Below are 26400 nucleotides of genomic sequence, written 5' to 3' on the forward strand. Positions count from 1 at the left end.
TGAAAGCAGTTCAGAGATTTCAATATGACTGCTCACAGAGAACCGTTCTATTCACTGTAAGGGTAGCAGACTCTGCCCATTGTCTTTTACAAAGTCCTTTGACATTGTTGGCTGGAAAGTGTTACATCAGGGCAAATTATTATTGATATTGATACAATGGTACCTTCTGATGTCAGGAACATTCCTGTATTTATTACTCACAAGGTGTAGCTGAATCTGAATGGGGGGTTTACTTTTTGTAGCATTTCCTGCTCTCAACATATTTATTCTATTCTGAAGAACTTTTTAGCATTTATTTTCAGTAAAAATGTGCTACTGTTACTGCTTTTATGAACATCCCATCAACTCCCATACAATTTTAGATTCCCAACAGATTATTCTATGTTCTGGCAGCCTTAACTTAAATACTGTTAAATTAATTGCATTTTATAAGACTGACTGATCGTATTCATGTTGCTTAAACACAGGTCCTCTAGCAACTGCTTCCATGGCACTTTATCAGCCCAGGACATTTAAGCAGAAACACTATGACTTAATCCAACATTAAAGACCAATCTCCAAGTTATGGAAAGTGTTGTAAAAAACTGATTGTTGCAAGAATCTTGCTTGTTTGGCAATGTCCTTTCTCTTGATGCCAGCGTATCTCTTGGTGAATAGAGTTTGGAAGCAGGGCAAATGTGTGATTTAGCATAATTAACTTTATTTGAGGCTTCTTTTCAAAATCACTCATCTACCTTACAACATATGTTACAGAATAGGAGAAAGGACCATCCAGGGTTGGTCCCACCATGCTTCATGTCAACGGGCTTCCCTATGGGTGTCAAAAATAGGTACCTATATGGATAGGGTGGAGAACCCTGCACTGGGATGGAAGATACTGAATGGAGGGCTCCCTCATCCTCCTTAATAACCTTCAACATAAGTAGGAGAAACAGCAGAAAAGGGTGCAGAGTCCAGCAGCACTGGAGAGTGATGGTAGATGGTAGTCCAAACATGGGGGTCTTGGTACAGAGAGACATTTGGTACCCATGAGTAGTGAAGAGTCTAGTTCATCTGCCAATGATAAGTCTTTTGACTGTAAATTCCAGTGGTACTAAGTGATGGTACCAATGTGGTGGCATGCTTGGCAATTGAAGAAGATAGTGCCATACTGAAGCAGTGCCAATAGTCTCTGATACTTCAGTTTGCACAGTACCTAGGGTCCGACTGGGGAGGTACCAATGACAGAGCTGTGCTCAATGGTATCACTCTGGAGGAGATGTTTATCATTACTCTCCTTGACCCATGTAGATGGAACCAGAGTTCTGTCAGAATAAAGTTTCTCCTTAGAATACTCAGATTTTCTGATCCTGCCGATACCAGAGAGGAGTCTTTTGCCTGTATGGTACCAAGCCAAGAGGTTGAGGCTTCTGATACCATGGGTTTAGCAGGGGAGCAAGATCTTTTGAGAGCAGAGTCCTTATGATTGGTGTCAGAACGCCTCTTCTTTGGAGCCTTCACTGAGGTCTCAAGAGTCTTCCCTTTCTCAGGAGAGATTTTCCCCACGGTGGAAGGGGTTCTGGATCTTCCTGGAGACAGATGTCCAGGGGAGTCTGAAGTGTGTCGAAGGGAGCACTCCATCAGCCGCAGCCTCAATTTGAGCTCATAGTTCTGCCTTTCTCTGGATTTAAGGGGTAAGCAAAAATTACACTTCTGGGAGATAGGTACCTCTCCCACGTTGAGAGTGGCCATCACTAACTGAGATAGCTTCCCTGCAAGAGAGGTAATGTTTGAATCCTGGAAAGCCAGGCATGCACTTCCAGAGAGGGGGGGGGAGAGAGAGAGGAACAAAATTAATCCTTTCACTACTTATCTAATTACTATATATCTATAGAATACTAAATTATAAACAAAAAGTTAGCCTAGTCACACTCTAGGGCTCCAGCTCAGACTGAGATGGTTTAGAAGGAATTTGGGGTGTTTTACCTTTGCAGCGCTATATAGCCTTGCTGCTTGGCACGAGGATATACAGGATGCATGGCAGGCCGAAAAGACACCGCTAACAGAAAATCTCTGCTCAAGGACTTGAGAGGCTTGTATGCATCTGAAGTGGAGCACCCATAGGGAGACTTCTCAAAGAAGAATTTCAACTTTATTTATTTATTTTTTAAACAAGTTTCATGGTTGCAGAGGAAAACTTGGAAATAAATGTGATTCTAAATGCTCAAAAACACAAAACTGCACATTCTTATTTTTTTAAATCTCCAGGTTTTAAACTCAAACTCATCATTTTCAAAGGCCTGGAGCATGATTTTTGGGTTCTTGGAGCTGGCAGTTTACAAACCAGCTGTCATTACAATAAAAAAAACCAGGCATCACCAATGTGTTTGACTTGGTTATTGTATACTACTGCATTGTAGAGATGAGATATAAACCAGAAGCCCTGAGCACTGGTCACTGAATATTCCGTAGCACTTTCAGAGAGAGTGGGAATGTTAACCCTGTGATCCTGGTTAAATTCTAATTCAGATAATTACATCCTCATGCTGGAATCCTGCAATTCCTTTTTCAAATTGTTGTGTAGTGTTGCTGTATGCTTTCACAGTACTACTGTATGTTCCACAACACATTGCCTACATTTTTCTACCCTTTAGCTATTTCACAAACATTTTGTAAGGCTTAATGAATATAAACTGCTTTGAAAACCTCAGATAAAGGCAATTTTGAAGTCAGTTGTTGCTAATAAATAACCACATCAAAATTTCTCTGGCTAGTCCTCTTCTATCTAGCCTATGCTAGTGCTGATTGCACAAAACTACCATCCCTCCAAGGTTATTCTATTGTTAACATCCCGAGGACAAATAGAAGCGTCTCACCTTTATTTATAATATTACTGGCATGAATGTCACCCTCTCGCTAGCTTTGATCATTTTAAAATGTGCAATCTTAACACTACAAATCAATAATAAAAAAGAAATTCATAGACTTCCTAACAGGCTTAACATTAGAACTAATATTGTGTAACTGGAAATCAATGGCTTCAATTAATAGGAATATATGGCTTCATTTTGTAGGCACAACCTTTACATTTGAAAGTTCCATAACATATGGGATCCCACTGGTGCAATAATTACACCGTGCCTGAAAGACATCATTAGTTTAAAATTTTAAAGTACTATTTTGTTATAATAAACTATCTTATGCTAGTTAAATTTTAGTTCTCAGTTTCTTCAGTGATCGCCGAATCCTTCTTGAGTTTAACATAGGGTTGTCATCCTGTCAAACACCTCTGTGGACTGCAGATTCCTTTACAGCTGAGAGACTTGGGTGACCTATAGGACACACCTGAAAAATCTCAAATGCCAGCACCAGCACTTTCTTCGGAAAATCCTCAACATAAAGTGGGAGGATCATCGCACTAATGTCAGGGGCCTCACAGAAGCCAACAACTTCAGTGTTGAGGCCCTGATTATCCAGCACCGGCTGAGGTGGAGCGGGCACTGTGTGCGCATGCCTGATGTATGCTTACCAAAACAACTGCTGGACGCCCAACTCAAAGGCGAAAGGAAACGGGGAGGTCAAAAGAAATGCTTTAAAGACACCGTCAAGATAAACATCAAGAGATGTGACATCAACACCACACACTGGGAGACAGCAGCCCAGGACAGGGTTAACTGGCAAAAACATGTCAGAGAGGGAACATCCAATCTGAGGAAAATCACCTTGCCCTGGTTGCAGAAAAATGCCAGAAAAGAAAGGAAAGACAACTGTCACACAGCGATCGTGGCCCAACCTTGTCTGCCAACACCACCTGCAATGTCTGCCAATGAGCCTGTGGCTCAAGGATCGGACTCCTCAGTCACCAAAGGACCCATGAAAAATAAAATCTGTGAAAGAGCTCATACTCGACCTCAAGGAATCCCCGACGATGGACTGCAGATGCACACAGTGCTCCTCCTTTGAATCCCCTAACGCTATACTGATCTTGTAAGTCTCTTTGTGTTGCTAAATAGCTTTTCATGCGAGTCTTAATTGTCAATATACAAATAAAAAAAATTGGGCCCAGTTTGGGCCTACTCTTGCAGGAAAGCTTGTAATGTGGTGGGGGCTAAAAGGGTGGGCTCCACAAAGGTGTTTAGGCATCTGAAGGTAGCTAAATCTTGAGTTTAGGTACCTATGTCCCACTTTTGGCTCCCCTGTGATCTAAAAAAAACCTTCTGACAAACCCTGTAGATTCCTAAATTAATTCAGTGCCCACATGTTTGTAATAAAATATGCCTGGGCACCTATATTTCTGACTTTAATCATGTACACTGCAGAATCACTCTAGGTGCTCAAGCACCTGGCTCTTGCCTAAGCCTCAGAACAATTCACAAACCAGGGAAGAGAGGCATTTGACCACCTAAGTTGCATGTGGGGCCCAATCCTGTAGGCAACTGCTTAGCATGCCTGAGGGGCCCGATCCACTAGTCATGCTAAGCGGTCGCCTACTGGATTGGGACCCTCAGGAAAGTTCACACAAAACACCTGGGGCGGGGGGGAGGAGGACGGGAGCTCCCTTATAATCTTTAGCCCAATGCTTAGGGTTCTCATGCAGGATGTGGGAGATGGCCCTTGCTACCGTTATCCATGCTTTTATTACTTCAAGATTACACTACTGCAATGCACTCTACACAGGGCTTCACCTTAAAACCTTTCAGAGACTGATGCTGGTGGAGATGCAGCGGTTTGCTTACTGAACTGTATCTCTCACTGGAAGGACTAGATCCTAGCGCTTTGGTCAGAAAAGTCAGATCTTCATTATTAATAAGGGGGCTTTTGGTAGGGGCCGGGGGTCTTGTTAAGAGGTCTGGAGCTTGCTCTGATATGGCCCCAATTTGATACCCTTCTGGGCACACTGAAAAGCCATCTATTTGACAGGGTTTGGGGTAGGCTGAGTGTATTTTCAAAGCTAATGTAGGTGGTGGGAGTGGAAAGGAGGTGTTTTGTTCTTGGCTGGCTGGCAGGAAATGTTGAGCTGGCTGAGTTGAGTCATTTGTCCCTCACAGACTGTTTGCTTTTTTAATGCTACGGGGGTATTATGGTATAACATTGAATTGTCAAGCACCTCAAGCCTTTGCATTTAAATCTAAATAAATAAAAGGGAGGAAATCAGTACAAGGTCTTATGGTACCTTACTCATGCAAGTACCCTTATTGCCTCCAGTTGGAATGCTCATTTGAACAGGGTGAGCAGGGTAAGGCCAAGAGTGAGGCTCAAATGTGCATCCTTCCTTTCAGGATATCAGGAGCTAAAAGCACTTCAGAGCTTTAGTTGTTTCTCACGTGGGTAGAGAGGACTCCGTGTCCCTTGATCATATCTAGCTTAACTGTTAGCTGTTTCTATCCTTTTGGCCAGCATCCACACCCATTTCACAAAATTACTGCAAGGTCAAAGAGACCAGCTGACCGAAAAGTGGAACACTTTCTAAAAGAGAGATGAAAGAGGTTCATAGGTAACCAGGACACATGATTCAGCAGGTTCACAACAGAATATTGTAGGATCCTGTTTAAGCTTATACCACTTGTGGGGTGGGTTTTTTTTTTTTTTTTTTTTTGGTAATTCTAATGCACTGGAGTCACTATATGTAAAAAAATATTTACATGCTCAGGTTTATTGAGCTCACTCACTCCTGCCTGCAAGAAAGGCTTCAGGATGGCTCTACAGATTTTGGATGTCAAAGCATGAGTATATGTTCTCCCTCTAGCATTTGGGGATTCAGCTTAAATTAAGCAAAACTGCAATTTGCTTTGATGCAGAGATCTCTAACTACTTACAGGCTACACCCAGCTCCCTTGCTGTTAGACCATGAGTGCTTCCCAGCCCACACTTATTTCCCTCCAGAGGGAACTGCCTTTAACCTAGCCCATGCAGCCTTTCAGCACACTAACCTACATTTCCCCTAAGCTCTTTAAAGTAGGCTCTGTTCTGAGCCTTCAAAACTCCCAGCCTCCCACATACGTTCCCTGCTTACACATTTGCCTTAGTCAGAAGCTGTAAGTGTTCTCACACCACAAGAGCCAAGCAAATCCCCACTTTCACCAGATTTCACCTGGTGCGTCCAAGTACAATCCCTTAGGACAATCATCAGGCTATGTTAATTATGGCAATCAGCCTACCCATTCTGGCCTAATTAAAACTAATTAGCTTTCCCTTTTATTTCCAAACCTCCTCTCCCTAGTGAGATTTTAACTTAAAAGGGTTGTTTTTTTGTTTCTTTTTAAGTAGTAAAACTCCTCTAATAACTTTGCATTTCAGCCACCGCACCCTTGACATTATGGGCTTGATTCTATCAGCTGGTGGTGCTCATCACCTCACAGAATTGACCTTAAAAGAGCCAAGGTAGTGTTGCCCAGATGTTTTAAAGTATGTAGGTGCCTGAGGATGTAGTTAGGTGTCTAGTGCGATTGTCAAAGCACCTAGGCCCAGATCAACAAAGGGACATTGTGATGCTGAGCATTGTGGTGACTAACTTTTAGGTACATATTAAAATCACAGGAACAATACTGTGATCCACAAAGACTGAGTTAGGCGCCTAGGTTCCTAGACAATGAAGGGGGAGTGATGGACCTTAGGCTGCGCTCCACAAAACCAGCACACCAGGCGGCTCCTTGCCTAAGCTAGCCAATGGGAGATGCTAACCAGAGGGGTGAGTCCAAAGTCCTGCCCCTTGTTTTGGAGATATGTACCTAAGTCCAGGCTGTGGGCAGATGATTATTTCTACTTATAGTCCACAAACCAGGGGAAGATAGGTGTTCGTCTGCCTAAAATAATGTGAGGGGCCTGAAACAAAATGGGGGTGGAGGGGTGGAGAAGAAGAAAAGAAGCTCACTTATAACCCTATGCCCATTGGAGTGGGTGCTCACCAGATAGAGGAGATCCCCAGTTCACACAACCCCCTACTCATCTAACTCCCTCTGAAATAAATCAGACTTAGGTATCTGCGTGGTTTTGAAAAATCATGCTAGCAGGCTCCTATCTCCATCTCTAGGTGTCTAAATACATTTAAATGCCTGGCCGTGTATCCCTCTCAACCTCCTCTTTCCTTCTGAGATGTTGATAAAGGCTAGGCCTCTCTAACAAGGAAAGGAAGCATGTCACTAAGGCTGTGGCTACACTTAGCGCTTCAAAGCGCTGCCGCGGCAGCGCTTTGAAGCGCTAAGTGTAGTCAAAGCGCCAGCGCTGGGAGAGAGCTCTCCCAGCGCTGTCCGTACTCCACCTCCCTGTGGGGAATAACGGACAGCGCTGGGAGCCGCGCTCCCAGCGCTGGGGCTTTGACCACACTGGCGCTTTGCAGCACCGCAATTTGCAGCGCTGGAGAGGGTGTGTTTTCACACCCTGCTGCAGTGCTGCAAATTTGTAAGTGTAGCCAAGCCCAGAGTGTAATTGTTTTCAGTTATACCACTTTAAGGGCTTGGCTACACTTACAAATTTGCAGCGCTGCAGCAGAGTGTGAAAACACACCCTCTCCAGCGCTGCAAATTGCGGTGCTGCAAAGCGCCAGTGTGGTCAAAGCCCCAGCGCTGGGAGCGCGGCTCCCAGCGCTGTCCGTTATTCTCCACAGGGAGGTGGAGTACGGACAGCGCTGGGAGAGCTCTCTCCCAGCGCTGGCGCTTTGACTACACTTAGCGCTTCAAAGCGCTGCCGCGGCAGCGCTTTGAAGCGCTAAGTGTAGCCACAGCCTAAGTAACAACTCCTCCAATTTCTATACCCTGTCGCCATTTTGTTTCATGTTTTTATTTCAATAATGTCAATATCTCTAAGTAATTAAATAAAAAAAACTAATTTAAGAAAGGAAGAAAGATGCACTACAGTATTTTGTAACTTTATTGCTTCATGCCTAGTTTGTCCCTGTAGGAGAAATGTATAATCATCTGCAACTTAGAGTGAAATACAACAAAAGTACCATGGCACCTTATGGACTAACAGACGTATTGGAGCATGAGCTTTCGTGGGTGAATACCCACTTCGTCAGATGCATGCTCATGCTCCAATACGTCTGTTAGTCTATAAGGTGTCACAGGACTCTCTGCTGCTTTTACAGATCCAGACTAACATGGCTACCCCTCTGATACTTAACAAAAGTACCATGATAATCTGTTTTCAAAGTCTATTTTTGTTGTTTTCTTTCCTGTTATACTGCAGCCAATGCCAAAATACATGTGGGCTGCGCATGATCGCTTATGAATAATAGACATCACTTATCTGAATGAAATACTGTTGTAGCTTTACTAAGCATCTCCAAATGATTCTTCCTAATATGGCCCTTTGGGATCTTCTTGAAATCGATTCTTGGTCCATGCAAATTTTGTTCTGAAGTTTCTGTATCTGATTTTTGTTTTTATATTGTTTTTACAGTTGCGCCAAGAACTGCATGTAATATTTTTTCCCTTTCTCTATAACTAACTAAGGTCATTACAGTATACCATTTGCAATCTACTTTATATAACAAAGCTATGTGCATTAACAAGAGATAAGTGTCTCTGATCATTCATTACTATACAATGCTCATGCTATGCATGTGAGAAGTATGAGGCTACAGAAAGCTCTATATTTCTGGTGGCCCTAGATAGTTAACACCCATTTCTAGCACACATATACCTCATCACTTACCTGATGGTTGACCTTTTCTCATTTTAAAAGATAAATATTAGGACCCACTCCTGTGAGGTCTCCTAAGTGATAAGCATCCCAGTCCAACACCATTTAAAAAATTACACTTATTTCCCTTGGAAATAGGTGCTTCCTGCCCCACCTGCTATGGTGCAAAATCTCACCCCATCTCCCAGCTCTCAAACTGTACTAGTTTGTGGTCCTGATTCAAGCCTATTAAAGTCAATGGAGGTCTTCCCAGTGATCTCAGTGGTCTCAGATTCAGGCCCTATTTGCAGAATTCTACTTGAAGCTCCTGTACAACTTCCAATCTTAGGACCAGACGTGTTTCTATGGTTTCCACAGACTCGTAAATAACAAACTCTCTCCTTGTCAGAGACGTGTAACCCATTCAGTGCCCTTTATGCAAGAAAACATTCTGTTGACTTCAACGGGAGGTTTCAGTTAAACGCCAATTGACTTAATGAAATTTTTTCCCTTCAATACAGCGAAATCTGGATTAAGCCTTTAATAAGACAAGCTAGAATTTAGAATAAATTTTTACAGCTGTGTTGTAAGCAGCAAAAAGTAAACTGGTTTCAAACATGAATGCAATAGAACTTCACTATTTCACAATAAGCAGTAAAGCGCATTAAGTACTTTAACTGTATTTAGTGGGTAGGTAATTTATCTTTAGAATATGGATTAAAGTAATGGAGATATACATTTAGACGACTCCTACATCTTACAGCTGTCTAAATTAACTATCATTTGAAGAACAGGACTTGAGTGGCACTATAGGCAGCTCAATGAAGGCCTTTGCTCAATGTGCAGCTGGGCCAAAAAAGCAAACAAGATACGAGGTTGCGTAAAGAATGGGCTGGTGAATAATACAGAGATTATAATGCCTTCATATGAATCAGTGGTGTGTTATCTAGAATACTGTGTGCAATAGTGGTCCCCACCTGAGTAAGGATATTGCAGAACTAACGTTGCGGGGTCAGAGAAGGATGACGAGAATGATCAAAAGCATGGAAAATTCTCCTATGAAAAGAGATTGAAAAGATTGGATTGTTTACCTTAGAAAGAAGTTGAATAACAGAGGACATGAGAAAAGTATATGAAATAATGGATGTTCTAGGAAATGTAAACTGGGAACATCTGTTCTCTTTGTCTTCTAGGAACAAGAGGACATTTTATAAAATTAAAAGGTGGCAAATTTAAAACTAATGAAAGGGAACTACATTTTCACACAACATGTAACTAAATAAGAACTCTCTCACAGGAACTCATTGAGGCTAAGACTGTACAGGATTCAAAACTGGACAGTTTTATGGATATCAAGAATATCCAGAGTTGTCATAATTAATGGTAAGTATTCTGGCAGGGTTATTAAATCTCATGGTCAGGGCTCAAGACAACCTCTAACTACTAAGGCTCAGGGCAAGACCTAGTGTGTGGGACAGATTATTCCACGTCTGTCTATTGTGGGGTTCTTACACCTTGCTCTGAAGCATCTGGTACTGGTCCCTCTTAGAGAGAGGCACCTGGACCTGAGGTCTGAGCTATTCCTTTGTTCCTAATGAAGGCTCAGACACACATTTTCAGTGTACATGGCAGGAGTTATAACAACAGCATTGTGTTAAATGAGGCCTCACTATGTTGCTCAAATAGCTTGCTGCACTCTCTCTGCTTTTAAATCTTTGCTGAGACACCTTGTTATGTGCAGATTATTATCAATGTCATACAGTGAGGTTCCCTGGAATATAAGGGCATGTCTGACTGCAGCTGGGAGCAAGCCTCCCACCCAGGGTAGACAGACTTGTGAGGCTTAAGCTAGTATGTTAAAAATAGTGCTGTGAATTCTGCAGTGCAGATTCTTTAGTCCTTAATCAATTTTAATTCCCATTGTAATCAACAGGAGCTTTGACAGAGGCCTGCTGTACAGTATACGGTTAGGTCAATGTAAGCTGCTTTGTGTTGACATAGCTGTGGAAGTGTCTGCCCTTAAATTTGGTTCCTGCCGATGTAAGTGCCTCTTTATGCAGTTTTAGTAACTCCACCTCCCTGGAGCGGGGCAGAGTCACGGGCCCTGTAATTAGGTCAACTCAGTGTCAGTGTAGACACTGTGTTGCTTACATTGACAGTTACTGGCTTTGAGGAACCATCCCACAATGCCCCACACTGACAATACAGTTGGTACAAGCGCTCCTGGTGAGGACACGCACCACCAACACAAGGAGCCAACTGTGTATACACAAGCGATTTAATGACTGTGGTGGCTGTATGCCAACGTAAGCGAGGTCAACATAATTTTGGAGTGTAGACATGACCTTAATAAACTGCAGCACGAGGCCCACAGTTTTCACAACTGTGAAGTGCATTTTAATTATGTGTGGTAGATTATTATAACAAAAAACGAACAAGTGAAAACTTACGACAAAAGCCCCTTTTTACTGCTGACAAATTAACCCATGGTTTGTTGTTTTTTTTAAATCTTGATACGTTAAGCTTCCTTTCTCTGTGGATTCTTATTCTTGTTTTTATTCTTACCCTTTAACATCATCTGTCTTGTCTCTTGTTTTTGCTTGAGTACTACAAAATGATCTTTCACTCTGTTACTAGCCTTTGCAGACCATTATCCTCCCCCAGAGGAAACTCTGTATCTAATGTTTCTCTCTGGAATGCTACAATGCTTCTAACCTTTGCCTTACTTCTATAAAGCAATGCACCCTGGCAGACTCTAGCTGTCTCCTATCTCTCTGATCCATACAAAGGTGTCAGAATGTCCCAGGGAACCATTAATCAACAGACCTACTCTGACATCAGCTCCTTAGAAGCTTTCCCTGCACCCACAGAGCATTTAGAGGTCTAGTGCAAACAATGCAAGGAAGTTTTTACCAGCGACATCTTTCATACATCATCTAACCTGATTGATGACAATATTGAGAATTAAACATTTATGTCTTAGAGGCCTGGAAAAGTATTGAAATGCATATTTTAAATTTACATGGGAGGAACAACTTCATTGTTGGCAAGAGCCTTTTCATAACATTTTGGGGAAGGGCATTGGGCTGCTCTAAATGCCACATTGATTTACTCAGACACATTTTAATTTAAAACGCACATTTATAGAGGAAAAATTGAAAGAGAATAAAAACCACAGGAAATGGGAAAACAGAAACAAGAAAATAAAAGAGGACTAATCTGTCCCCCTGCCTGTCCATATGTCTATTCAGATTGTAAGGCCTTTCAGAGCAGGGACCTGTCATGCTTCATGCCTGTAAAAACACCTTTCATACCTTTAGGGAACTCACACAGAAAAATGATAAAAGGCAAAACCACCATATCACCTGTGGGCGAATACTTTTTACAAAATGATCACTCCATATCTAACCTCTCAGTGCTCATCCTCAAAGGAACACAACACCTTCAAAAGACGAGCTCGGGCCCTTAAATTCATAACTTTGCTAGACACTAAAAATTATGGTCTTAATAAAGACACTGCATTTATAACCTAGTAACCTACTAACTGCCCCCTTTCTGGCCTATGACTGGAGAGATGTTAACTTCACCTTGAATGGTCTCTTAGATTATACATTACCTTTTTATGCTAAACAATGTGTTCCCCCTTATAGTCCGTTGTGAAGCTCAGAAGGCTTGTCTACACTTAAAATGCTACAGTGATACAACTGTGCCACTGCCACAGTGTTGCTGTGGTGTTTCAGTGTAGATTCTAGCTATGCAGACGGGAGGAGTTCTCCCATCCATTTAGGTAATCCACCTCCCCGAGCGGTGGTAGCACGGTCAAGAATTCTTCTGACAACCTAGTGCTGTCTACATAGTTTGGCTTAACAATGCTGCTTAGGGGTGTGGATTTTTCACACCCCAACCAACATAGTTAAACCAACCTAATTTTCTAATGTAGACCAAGCCTGACTATCTTTCCCAGATCTGATGAAGAGCTCTGTATAGCTCAAAAGCTTGTCTCTTTCACCCATAGAAGTTGGTCCAATCAAAGATATTACTTCACCCACCTTGTCAGTCACACCTAAAGCAGGCACTATATCCATTATAATAATTAATAATTTACAGCTTCCATGTCATCTAGGGGTATGATCTCACTGGAGCCCACTAAAAAGCTAAGTAATCATTAGGCTCAATTAATATGCAGACTTATTGGTACAACGTAAACCTAAGTGCTGAAGACAGTGCTATTTGCAAGTCAGTCCAGTCCCCAGGGGCAATGTGCTGTTATAGGTGCTGTGTGTTGAATGGATGATATATAATCCTAGCTCATTAAAGATCCAATGTTTCTTTTCACAATATAAGGGAGGTTTGACTAATGTGAGCACTTCATTCTGGGGAACTGCATTTTCTTTACTAAATATTGCAGTCAGTCACAACCAGATAGAATATTATTCTTGACTTCCTTTCCTTAACTGCTGTAAAGTGGTTGTTGTGTGCTGTTAAAACAGCAGTGGCATTCCACTCCAGAGGTGGCAGCATTTCAGTGACAGAAGGTTAAGTGATACCTGTCCTAGATATTAGGCCAAATACTGCAAATTGTTTCTAGTAGAGATCCAAGTAAGATCTTTCTGCTCGAGTAACTGTGAAGTGCTCGGGGCTCATTAGGGTTTGGGGTTTGTTTTTGTTTTTTAATAATGAAGCTGCTAGGTTTTCAGGAATGAGTCAGTTGTTCATCAAGAATTTCTTTTCCTGGACAGACTGATTTTTCTAATTCATACTGTATTGCGAAAACCTTTACTCTCCAGCTAAAAATACAAAGTATTTTGGCCATATGAGCTACAAAAGCCAAACAAAGACAGAGAAAAGGAACAGTGTTAAATATGTCAAATTCTCTCCTGTGCAGTGGGACATCACAAAGCTTATGCAGCACATAAATAATACTGAAGTCCAGTTTGTATGTTGCATAGGTCTTGTGCTGACTCTCTGAAGGGCTAATTTCAATCAATATGAGCAAGTGTTTTTCTCTAGACAGCTGTGAAATATCAAGCATGTAAATTAACTCTTTCCCCAGCCAGACTTAACTTTTTCATCCACACTTCCTTCATTCACTGCCTATAATCTAGTTAATATTAAGTATTTTTTTCAGTTCTGAACAACTTCTTCAATGCACAATGCATTAAGACCGCCCCCCCTTCCATCTGCATCTTGTTTTTTCCAACATTCCTTTGACATATGAAGGCCCAGAGCATGTATATCTTAGAAAAAATATCTAATCTGGCACCAATACAATAACTTGTGAGATCAGTACCTTTTAAGAAATGGCAACTGGAAGAACCAGCATAGATTGTGATGAATAAAATAGAATCTTATCTCTATTTCCTGACTTTGGGGAGCTCAAATTTCAATTCCAGTGGTGTACTGTTTTTGAATACAGACAGATTAGATAGCTGGAAAGATAAACACAAGCATACACAGTCTTATCTTCCTAGGAAGATAACAATTTGCATTTATATTTTGCCTTTTACCTAAGTATCTCAAAACACCAAAACATGAATTACAGTAAGCTTCTAATACCCCTGTTTTATGACCCTGTTTTGCTGAGGAGCTGAGCAATCAGCATTCTTATTGGCTTCTACCAGGAGTAGAATTAGTTGGAAATCTTCCCATAAAAAGTTTTTTTGTGGGTTTTCTTTTTTTTTTTTGGTTGGAAAAATGCTGATTTTTTAAAAAGATTTCTAAGGTCCAGGATGGAGTTTCTGTTCAGAGAGAGAGAGAGACCGGTTTCAGAGTGGTAGCCGTGTTAGTCTGTGGCACCTTAGAGACTAACAAATTTATTTGGGCATAAGCTTTCATGGGCTAAAACCCACTTCATCAGATGCATGAAGTGGAAAATACAGTAGGCAGGTGTATATATACACAGTACATGAAAAGATGGGAGTTGCCCTACCAAGCGGGAGGTGGGGGTCAGTGCTAACAAGACAATTCAATTAAAGTGGAAGTGGGCTATTCTCAACAGGAGGAAAAAATCACTTTTGTAGTGGTAATGAGGCCAATTAAATCAGGGTGGCCCATTTCAAACAGTTGACAAGAAGGTGTGAGTAACAGTAGGGGGAAATTAGCATGGGGAAATTAGTTTTTGTAGTGACCCATCCACTCCCAGTCTTTATTCAGGCCTAATTTGATGGTGTCCAGTTTGCAAATTAATTCCAATTCTGCAGTTTCTCATTGGAGTTTGTTTTTGAAGGTTTTTTTGTTGCCACTTTTAAGTCTGTTATAACAAAAACACTAGCCCAGGAATCTATCCCTGCAACAAACCCTGTTGCCAACTCTGTCCACATATCTATTCAAGGGACACCATCATAGGACCTAATCACATCAGCCACACCATCAGCGGCTCATTCACCTGCATATCTACCAATGTGATATATACCATCCAGGGCCACCCAGAGAGGGGGGCAAGTGGGGCAATTTGCCCCAGGCCCTGGGCTCCGCAAGGGCCCCCATGAGACTTTTTCAGGGCCCTTGGAGTGGGGTCCTTCACTCCGGGGGCCCAGGAAAACTCTCCAGAAGGACCCCCTGCCACCGAATTGCTGCCGAAGACCCGGCACTTCGGCGGCGGGTCTCGCTTCAGCAGTAATTCAGCGGCGGGAGGGCCCCACCGCGGGTCTTCGGGGCACTTCAGCGGCGTGTCCCGGAGCAGAAGGACCTCCCACCGCCGAATTACTGCCAAAGCAGAGGCCCCCCGCCTCTGAAGACCCCAGGCCCCCTGAATCCTCTGGGTGGCCCTGATGCCAGTATGTGCCAGCAATGCCCCTCTGCCATGTACATTGGCCAAACCAGACAGTCTATATGTAGAAGAATAAATGGACACAAATCAGACATCAATAATTATAACATTCAAAAACCAGTCGGAGAACACTTCAGTCTTCCTGGACACTTAATAACAGACTTAAATGGCAATTCAGGGGGATTTGGTGGCAGGTTTTATGAAAAGGAATGCAGCAGTGACCTTTTGCTGACTGCATCCTGTGCCTATTCTGTGAAATTCAATGTTACCCATCACATTGCCATGAATTTTCTGTAAAAAAAAAAAAGCCTCTGTGATTTTCATAGGGCCTTAATGATAGGCTAATAACCCTGGCAATGGCTAACATGTTTCTGAACACGTCTCCCAGGCTTGATTCTGATCTCACGCCACCATAACTCTCTAAAGACTACGTAGCTACAATGGTGGAAAAAGCAGTAAAGTACAACCAGAATAAGGAATTTTGGATCTTAAATGGTACTAAAAGCCCAAGATAGGGCTTATGAAAATTAAAAACAAACAAACAAACAAACAAAAATCCCAAATAACCACATAAATGGTTGGCAAAAATTCCACAGGGTTTGGAAGAAATTCCCAGTAGATTTGGACAACATTTTTCTGAAGATTTCTATTGTTCTGTAGTTGTTGCTATTAAATTGGATTTACACAATTCCTTTATCTTTTTCAGTATGGATGATCCATGAGAACTATCTTGGAAACTAACAAATATGCACCAAGTTTCCATGACTTTATTTGCAAAGTTCTACTTACAGGAAAAAAACAACAACAAAAAACCCTTATCAAAACCTATTGCAGCAGCACATGCGTTATAAGGTTTGCCGTGAGTTCCTTTATTTTTAACCTTGTCCAGTTTGTGGATTGTCAATTGAAATCATTCAGCTTGACTAAAAACGCTAACACAACCAAGATTTTTTTGTTGATCAAAAGAAAGTGCTTAAACAGTCCTCAGTAGATGTACAAATCTGATAACATTTCTCCCCAAATTACATTCTCTGAGCATTTCCCTTTTCTTTAATTGCACTACTTCTTTTTATTGCATTGACATTCCCCACCAGTTTTTAAATGCTGCAGCTGTTTTATCCCTCAGTTTGGTGGGGGGGGGGTTTCCTAGTGAACTATTAACTTGCCTCTTCAGTCTTCTAGAAAATGCTTATGATTGGCAAAACTTTATGAAACAGCATCAAACTGGAAGAAAATTGGTACCAGGAGGAAGTAATATCTATGCTGTATTCACAGAGAAATCTGTCACTGTGTGCTAACAGCGTAATTAGCTGGTTAAATATAATATAAACAGATTTATTTTAAAAATGTGCCAGTTTAGTAATATAGAGCAATATCTTTAGCTGGCGTAAATCTGCATAGCTCTGCTGGTTTCAGCGATACTGCATTTACATCATCTGAGGATCTGACCCCTACTCTGTTTTGCAGATGCTTTAGTTGAAAAAAATCTTTATTGTTTGGAGCCAAGAAAGAAGTCTACACAAAAAAAAAAAAATGGAGAAACTTCAAATTGGTTATCACAATAGCTTGTATTTAGATCCTTCATAATGAAACATTAGAGATTACTAACTTTTCATCTCCTTGGATTTAGCTAATTCCCCAGCCCCCAGCATTCTGACCTAGGGGTCATTTAAGAAAAATTGTGGAGGGGCAAAGCTGTGTCATCATATAAAACATTATATGTGATATTATAGCCTGAAAAGTCTGAGAGGCGTGGCGGGGAGTGGGGGGAGGAGTGGAAGACATAATGGAGCATACAGACCTATGAAAAGTCGGCGGTGGGGGGAATCAAGGTTGGAGAGGCAGCTATCCCTCCTTGCCCCAAAATAAATTATGCCCTGCTCCCCCCAAAAAAGATTCTCTCATCCATATAAATACACTGTATTAGCAAAAATAAATCCTTAATCAGTTATCAACAGCAAAAAATGAATCAGACCTTAAATGTGTGATAAAAAATAAAACTACATTGAAACTAAGTATATTCAGAAACTCAACTTCATTTAAAAGATTCTCTTAAGGTAAGATTTCTGTTAAAAAGCACTAAAATATTACTGGTTCCTTTAAGTTGTTCCTTTCCCCTAAAGCTCCTTATAAATAATATGTAATTTTAAAATAAAATATTCCTCAGTCAAAATACTCAATTTTTGAAAATGCACCTAACATGAATGAAATAAAGGGTATTTGAATAGTGCAAGCTAAGTAGAGCAGGATCCTAATAGAACTTTCAGGATTCACCTAGATAATGAAAAGCAGAGTATTTCAGTGTTCTCATGGCTTTTCCAAAAGCATTGCAGTGTATTCTAGCTTCAGCATTTTAAACCTCAGAGTCTTCAAAGAGCTTATTTTGATTGTTACTTGAGTCTTTAATATTCCTGTTAATTGCCTGTACTTTATGCTAATAAGAACTGCTTTTAGACATCATATTTTTCAATTAAGCTTTAATTTACAAAATGAATAAATTATTATGGTATAATGTGAAGCTCCAAAGGTGACTGAATATGCTGGATCAGAAAACTGTATCATGATTAATTATTTTATTGAATACTCACCTTTCTGTTATAGATGTTAAATACTGAACGCTGGAGGTGAACGGTGGGTCAGGTCATGGAAAACTGCTGAAAGCAGGGTTTTTTTCCATGAGCTAATGCATTCCAATAAATTACGATGAGAATATTAGAGTATTCCAAGCTGCTATTCCCTGACTGTTAAATCAGTGACAAAGTTCCTGTTCTTTATATAATGTCATCAATGATTCATTAACTCTACAAAGAAAGGACAAATGGAAAGAAAAAAAGAGAGAGAGAAAGACTGGTCACTTTTTGCAAAAAAATTTACTCTAAAATTTAAGGGATATGATTTTCTTAAATGTATTGTCAAGCCTGACAAAAATATACAGTATACACATATGCCTGAGGACAAAAAGAACTTATATAGCAACATGTTTCAGGATGGAAAGCCTCTTAGTATGGTTTTAAAAATGCAAGAACTATTATTGATTGTAGAAAGCCCTGTCTTTTCCATTACAGCACTTTCTCTTATGTGTCTAATCATTTCAAGATACAGATGACTTTGTGTGAGGGCTTCCTGTTTAAAATGCTCTATCAAACCAAGGACTATCTTAAGAAAAGGGGAGGATTTTCACATTTCACTGGCCCAAATTCATAATTTAAATAAACTGCTCTGACATGTAAACTGTTAGATTTTTTTGTTTTTTAAGGAGTAAAGGATTAATAGTGAGGGGTTCAGAGCAAAGGATGAAGCAACCACCATGAACCTATTATTACAGCTTGAGTTTCCAACAACATTGCAAGATCAGAAGTGACCTCCATCAGAGCAAACTTCCCAGAAAGACTAAGAAGGAATGGGAGAAAAATATTTTTTGTATGATCTCATCCTATTAGGCTGCTGCTGCCTGACATTAGAGCACTAGTACACTGAAATTATTGCAATAGCTGAAGACATTTAGCAGAGTAAGGAATAACGATACAAAGTTTCATTTCTTGTTTTTTAAAAAATCCAAGACAATATTTTGCTATCACTTTTGTATTGTTACTGATTATTTTTTATACCGTGATAGGCCTAGGAACCCTAATAAGGACCGAATTGTGGGAGTCATTGTATAAGCACAAAACAAAAAGACAATCTCTAAGCCAAAGAGATTGTTTGTTCTACAAAATGCAGCTAATGATGTGAGATAAACAAAAAAAAGTCTTGATTTGAAATGTGACCTCTTTCTCCAATGAATTTTAACTGTGGCTTAACAAGTTCGGGACATGAACCCAAAGTTTTTAGTCAGGCAAACTTCCCTTGCCAGCCATCTTATTCAGCATGTATATGAGGCCACTGGGAGTGTTAGTGAGGAAAAATGGGCTGTGGTGTCTTATGTAGGGGTGATGACGCACGACTGTGCCTCCTTTTCATCCACCCTGTCCAAAATGATCAATAGCTGGGTGAGATGGGGGCAATGATGAGAGTGAGCTGGCTGTGGCTCAGTCCAGAGGAGACTTAGGAGATGGTGCTTGGGTGGTAAAAGCACTAGAAAGGCATGACAAGAATAATATCTACTGCTTAAGCTGAGATGGTTCATTCCATTTGTGGTCACAGTCTAGGGGTCTCATCAGACTCTCACTTCCCGTTAGAAGAAGAGGCAGCAGTAATGGCTGGAACAGCTTTCTTTCATCTATCAATGGCCAGGATGCTGTGGCCTATCTTATGACTTGCATTCTGAGAGGGCACCCCTCTGTCTAAGCCATAGTGCTAGAGTTCAGAACAGCAGATGTGCTCTAGCCACAGCCCAGGCTGGGACTGCTGGTAGGGCATTCTCTGTCAGGGACCTAAAGTTTTGGAATTCACTCCATCTCTTCATTGTAAGCCGCCTCTTGAATCTGTTGGCCTCCAGGGCACATTGCAAAACTCTTCTTTTTTCACAGGCATTTGAAAATGAATTGGGAGATGAGAGATCATGAAGTTGACATATAGTTTATGGAGAGGAAGGACACGTTAGCTTTTAATTTGTCTGGCTTGGTGGTTTAGTTCACATTGGATGGTGTTCAGTTTGGATATGTTTTTTCTTGGTATGTTCTTTTAAGTTACATCAACAGTGCTTAGAATGTACAGGCAAGTCCCCTTTTTAGTATGTCTTAATCTAAGTGAATGGAAATACATTGCTTAAAGTAGAGTCTTTCAAACGGGATGGGGGACAGCTCAGTGGTTTGAGTACTGGCCAGCTAAACCCAGGGTTGGGAGTTCAGTACTTGAGGGGGCCACTTAGGGATCTGGGGCAAAAATCAGTACTTAGTCCTGCTAGTGAAGGCAGGGGGCTGGACTTGATGACCTTTCAAGGTCCCTTCCAGTTTTAGGAGATAGGATATCTCCATTAATTAATTTATAAATGCCATTGCCAAATACATACTTGGACTGGTATAGCTATCTGATGAAAAAAACTGAACCAGTCCATATTTTTAAACTAGGAAACAAGGAACATGGGCTTCCTCCATATTTACAATGTGATTATGTTCACAAACCAGAAGTACAGAGGTTTCATTCCAGTATATGGGACAAATGGACTCTTTCACTTTCCATTCATTAGTAGCGGATGGTATACTGAAATTTAACAACAGATATTTCATTGACCTTTGAACTATTGATCTCTGTAGTTTTCTCGCACATCTATTTCTATATGGGAACCACATCTTCCCTTCCTTATAGGCTTCCTATCTAACTTCAACAACCATTCCACTATATTCTAATAATTCTGAAAATCACCATTAGAATTCAGGCTTTAGTGGAAAGCATTAGTGGAATTTATCCACATACACCCCACAAACAGAGAAAAGGGGGAGGATTCTATGCTGCAACTTGAGAGAGACAGCACAGAAGGTGGATCCCAGGGACACAGGGAGGGGAGTGGTGGTGAGAAAGGTGGTGATATACTACCTTTATGCTGTCCAAATTCTGGGATGCTGTACGGGATACTGTCATAAATTAGAAAATCCCTGTTTGGCATATTCCAGTAGATTCTAGAACCTGAGGACTTAAAACCCCCCAAATTGTAGCCCCTCACAGCCTCAGATGCTCTCTCTCTCTCTCCCCTCCCTTCTGTTTCCTTGAAGCCAGCTGACGTTGTAGTGTGATTTCCAGCAGTATCAGGATTAATACTGCACTGAAATTCTTCAGAATACCATGTGTACAATGGCTGGGCAGCAATATTCAGTTTAGTGTATTCCTGATATTTTTGTCAGTTTAGTTAGAGTTAATGGACTAGAACCAAAAATAAACATGTTCTCTCCTAGATGGCAGTCCCTACAAATTTGTATACAAATAACCAATCTCTTCAAGATAACACTAAGTGGATTCTTGTCCAAACCAACTTCTTAATTAGTTTCTAATTTTCAGTAATAGGAAAAACTCAATACATAAATTCTTCTCCACAATATATTCTGATCAAAATCTGGCAATTATACCCAGTCTTTTGTAGTGAATCCTTTGTGAAAACTGAGGTACTTCCTGAAGTTCTAGGAGTTTTCCCATAGCCTCTTCCTATGTACTGTGCCTCTCACTCCCTGTGTCTTACAGCTATAAAGTCATAGTATCTGACAGCCTTCAGATTTATTTCTGTTATACCTGCAGAGAGTTACTATTGGGAGCTCAGTTCTCAGTGTGTACCTCTACATTACAAGATGCTGCTGCAAAGCAGCTATAGCTTGTTTAGTGAAAAGGTAACGTTTGGTCACATTAAGCTTAGTGTATTTGTTAAAACTAATATATAACTATTTTAATGATGTTACAAATTCAGAGGATATTTATAATTTAAGCAGAAGAGAGATATATCCTGTTCCTACATCAGTGAATCTTGATGCAGGATGGAGATTTGCAAGGGCACTTTCTGTGTCAGATTGAGAGGGAAGGAAACAGAAGGAACTTGGCAAGAAAAACAGAAAAAAGATTTCAATAACTGTTCAACACTCAGGATCACCTTCTGAGATAACCTGTGAATATAAACAAGATTATAAAGCAGCCAAGGTTTTAGGCAAAGAGAGCAGTTGAGGATTCTAGACAGACTGAGGTCTACTGTACACAGGGAAAAAAATCAGTATGAGTTAAGTTGTAAATTTAAATTGATAAAGTAATACCAGTATCTCTCTCTCTCTCTCTCTCTCTCTCTCACACACACACACACACACACACACACACACAGTGTAGACTCTTATTCTGCTATAACAGTGTTTCTCAAACTGGGGTCGCCACGTGTAAAGGGAAAGCCCCTGGCGGGCCGGTTTGTTTACCTGCCCTGTCTGCAGGTCTAGCCAATCGCGGCTCCCACTGGCTGCGGTTCGCTGCTCCAGGCCAATGGGAGCTGCTGGAAGCAGCACAGGCTGAGGGACTTACTGGCCGCTGCTTCCAGCAGCTCCCATTGGCCTGAACTGCGGCCAGTGAGAGCCGTGATTGGACGGACCTGCAGACGGGACAGGTAAACAAACCGGCCCAGCCCACCAGGGGCTTTCCCCACACAAATGGCAACCTCAGTTTGAGAAACACTGTGCTATAAAATGGTCTTTTTCCTTTTTTCATAATTCATGCTGCTTGGGGGGGCTACCAAAAAGTGACACTTATACTGCAATAAGAGTGTGTCCACACACAATTTAATAACTATACCTGTATATCTGGTAAACCCTTTCCATGCAGGTAAGGCCTAGGCATGTCAGGGATATAAAGGAACCTGAGGAAACTTAGGAAGCTTGGAACTGGAACAACAACTGATTGATTTCATAGAATTAAAAGCAAATTCAGAGATAGAAAACTGGAAATGTGCACATGACAACCAATGCATTTTATTATCCTCATCAAAAGGATGTGTGCACACAGCCCGAGTAAATCCTAAACCTTCCAGACATAGTGGCATTGCTCTTGAGCTCGTTTCATTCATAATCTATTATCTTAAATTCTGGAGTAAAGGAAACTCTGGACCCCAGTTGCCTTCTCAATATTTGTATCAGGCAAGTAATGTTTGGTGGTAACAGAATGAACCACTTGGGCTACTCGAGCCCCCCCCCAACATTTTAAAATCCCTCTACCCAGTAGTACTTTTCTCCGCTACAATTCTTCCAATCTAAGCCTCTCAGACATGAAGGAACTAAGCCTCATCACATCCATGTTACATGCTGTATTGAAGAGTGAAGTAAACATGAAACAAAAAGCTTGAGCGGTACAGAGGTTTTTTTGGTGTGGTTTTTTTTTTAATTCCACATTCTTCTCAAGCATTTTGCACCTGTTGTTCATTTCAATTGTTTATCATGGTTACACTATTGATACATTCATCTCTCACTTCCCCAGCCACACTATTACATCACTGTTATTGATTTAAATGAATATCTTAGTGATTGCTTTGTGCACCAACTTAAATCAATTAGCCTCCTATTCCCTGCTTTGCAAATCCCAGTAAAATGGCTGGAAGAATTAATGTTGGTTGGGATCTTTTGTCTAACAAGCTTTTATTATTTCTGCACTACTAGGGCCAGTGAATCTCCATCTACGAGCAAACAAACCTGATTCCCCTAGTGTGCAAAACTTCCTACCAAATATCATTTTGTAATTTTTTTTTTAAATATAGGACAACCAAAAGGAAGGCTGGTTGTAGCTGCTTAATTTGAAGGGTATTATTTTTAGTCCCACGAAGGACCAGTGGCATGAAAACAATTAGGATCTTTTGTCAAGTTAATTAAATTTTACTAAGTGTAGTAATCTCAGTGGATTTAGTACACCAGAGGAAATGCTAATTAAAACCCAAATTCTTCCTGGTATAATAAGGAGCTCTAACTCTGGTAGCAGAAGAATGTTTTGCATACTGATAGATATTCAAATACTAATTTATAACTAGATGAGGGTGAACCCTGAAATGGTTCAGTTCTGTTGAAGGCTCACTTGAGAACATCAATAAATATGTTAAATCTAAGCAAACCACCTAAGGAACATTGAACAACCTGGAAAACTTTGCTTCACATTGGTACTCTGCCATGACACCATTTCTGCTATGAAAGAAGCAATCAAAATGCAAATGAAAACCTTTCAAAAAAATTGGGGCAAAAAAATGCTAATCCTCCACCCCAACTGATCCTTTCTTGATTACCTTCCCTAGTAGTCTGCTGAGCTTTAAAGGTGTGATAAGAGAATAGTTTATCTATGGCATGCACTGCTGGAAACACTGCACATATTTTATTGTCCATGCCATTTGGTTTCTATCTTCTCAAACCAATTCTGCATCTACACTTTTGCATTAATAGCTGCACAACTGCCCCAGTACAGCATGGAAAAAAAGTCACCTTGCTAGACGGATGTTTAATAAAATAGGCCCAGAGCTATGCTCTGTTAGAGTCAGAAAACAGCAGAAAAGGCCTGGTGTCTGATCTGACACTGAAAATCCTAGATTCCAAAAACAGTCTAACAAGGTATCCTTCTAGCACCGTACCTGGGGAGGGAGTTTAAAGAATTTGCTTAAGAATATTTTTGAGCCAGTTTATCCAGAACATCAATTTGTCAGTTCCTTTCAGAAGGAAAAAAAATGTTTTATGTAACTCATGTTTACTGCAAGTCCTTTGAATGTTTATGTGGATGGGCTTGGTCCTGTGAGGTAACGACCCACAATGAGAAGACGAGGGGTCGAAGTTGAGGATACGCATCATCTTATGTGATCTGCAGATAAGATCGTGGTTCGGACAAGCAGCACACCCATAGGTTAGAAGGGGGAGACTAATTCTAGCTAAGGATGGGGAAACTGATTCAAATAAAATATTGCTTAGGCTGAATGGTTCAAAAACTATTTTATTTTATATTTTGCCCATCTCTAAAATTCCCGAGTTAGTCTGCTCACTGAAAACTCTCGGCCCCATTGTCAGACTACAACTGTGACCCCATATTTTTTAAGATACACGTATAAATATTTCTAGGACTGCCTCCCCTATATTAATGTCATAAGGAAGTTTTGGGGGTGTTAATAAGAGTCTGTGTGTCATATTAGTTGTCCATATTTTCTGAATTTAAACTCTCCATCAATTGGGTGTTGGGTCTGCCCTAGAACCATTCACAGTTTTCCGTCCCACACATCCTCTGACAATTATGCTTTTGCCTTTGTTGTCCTTATCTCCTTCCCTCATTTAATTTAAAGTCAGGAATCAAAAAATCAATTCAGTATCACTGAAAATGAAAGCAATCCACTAAGAAACAGCACTCAAACCCACTAGATTGACCTCTTTTACCCCGAAATTTCTTTTGACCTACCAGAAATGTAAGTGAACGACATGCTGTTCCTTCTGGTGCTATTACGAGATAATTTATGAGAGCTGGCCGCATCATTCCAAAGACTATGCAGTATAAAATGTCCACATCCCCAATCCAAGCGAGGAGAGAAATAAAAAGCAGGGAAAATAAGCCTCTCCTTTCTTCCTGAAATGTGTCAGAACATTTCTTCTCTGTCAGTTTAAGATCAGTATCACTTTGCATATCTGCTTGGCTGCACTCAAAGTACTGCATATATTCATGAAAATCTCTTTCTTGGATGGTTGACTGCTTAAATTCATCTGATCTTCTTAGGTTGTAGTCATTTTCTCAATTAATGTTCATTTTGTAACCATTCAAAGAAATGGTCAAGTCTAGGTCAGAGGGATCTGTAAGTTTCAAGAAGTCTGCCTGACCAGGATGTAGAACTGATCGCTTTGGAAAAGAAAAGAAAAGAAAAGAAAAGAATGGCTTTCAGACTGAGTTTAAAACAATCCTAGTTGGGAAGTTCTGTGCACAGCCATTACCAACTATATTCTTCCATTCATGATTTATGAACTGATGGTGCCTCTTGTTTAAGATCTTGCATCTACTCTACTAATCCACTTGGAAGAAGGGATAGAGGTTACTTATTTCTTTCATTTAGTAACTCTTCATATTATTATAGTGAGGGATTAGCCATGTGCCTCGTGAAGTAGATGTGGATTGCTCATCTGAGAAAAATTCAAGTAAAGCAGGGTTTCTAGTGTTTTGTTGATTTCTTAATACTAAACTTGACATTTTTTAGCAATTTTGAGAAATGCAGAGAGCTTACTGCCCTCTGGCAAAGTGTGTTAGAAAGAGAGGAATTAACAATAATATTTTAGTGCTCAACTCCTCTTACAGCTGCCTCTGCAGCTACTTCTCCACAGTAGCCCTGAGCACCTCCTGCTAAACAGTTGTGGCGCAAGGTGTCACTTCTTACATAGCTTCCCCCCCTCCACTCCCACCCTTATCCCAGAATTGCAGACATTGTCTCTCTCAACTGTCAGGGGAAGAAGGTGCATGGAAGATACTCAGTGTCTCTGTTGACATATTAGATTTCTCTGATACTCTATCATTTCACAGCCTAACAGCAAAGGAGAGGGCCCATTAGGATGCGGATTCCTTGCTGCTTCAAGATGTTGGGAGAGTTCTTGTGCCAGGAACGGGGGCAGAAGCTCCATATATCTTGAAAAGCAAAC

The 26400-nt window shown here is 40.7% G+C and overlaps 1 long non-coding RNA gene across 1 annotated transcript; it reads right to left on the bottom strand.

Moving 5' to 3' along the window:
• Positions 1-719: 719 nt before the first annotated feature.
• Positions 720-25926, bottom strand: LOC123349452. Its single transcript, XR_006573540.1, has 3 exons — positions 25181-25926; positions 17956-18168; positions 720-1660 (listed from the first exon to the last, which is right to left on the bottom strand). It is a non-coding gene; the product is annotated as an uncharacterized LOC123349452 (long non-coding RNA).
• Positions 25927-26400: the final 474 nt, after the last annotated feature.

The sequence above is a fragment of the Mauremys mutica genome, chromosome 14 (genome assembly GCF_020497125.1).
Source record: "Mauremys mutica isolate MM-2020 ecotype Southern chromosome 14, ASM2049712v1, whole genome shotgun sequence".
NCBI classification, from domain to species: Eukaryota; Metazoa; Chordata; order Testudines; family Geoemydidae; genus Mauremys; species Mauremys mutica.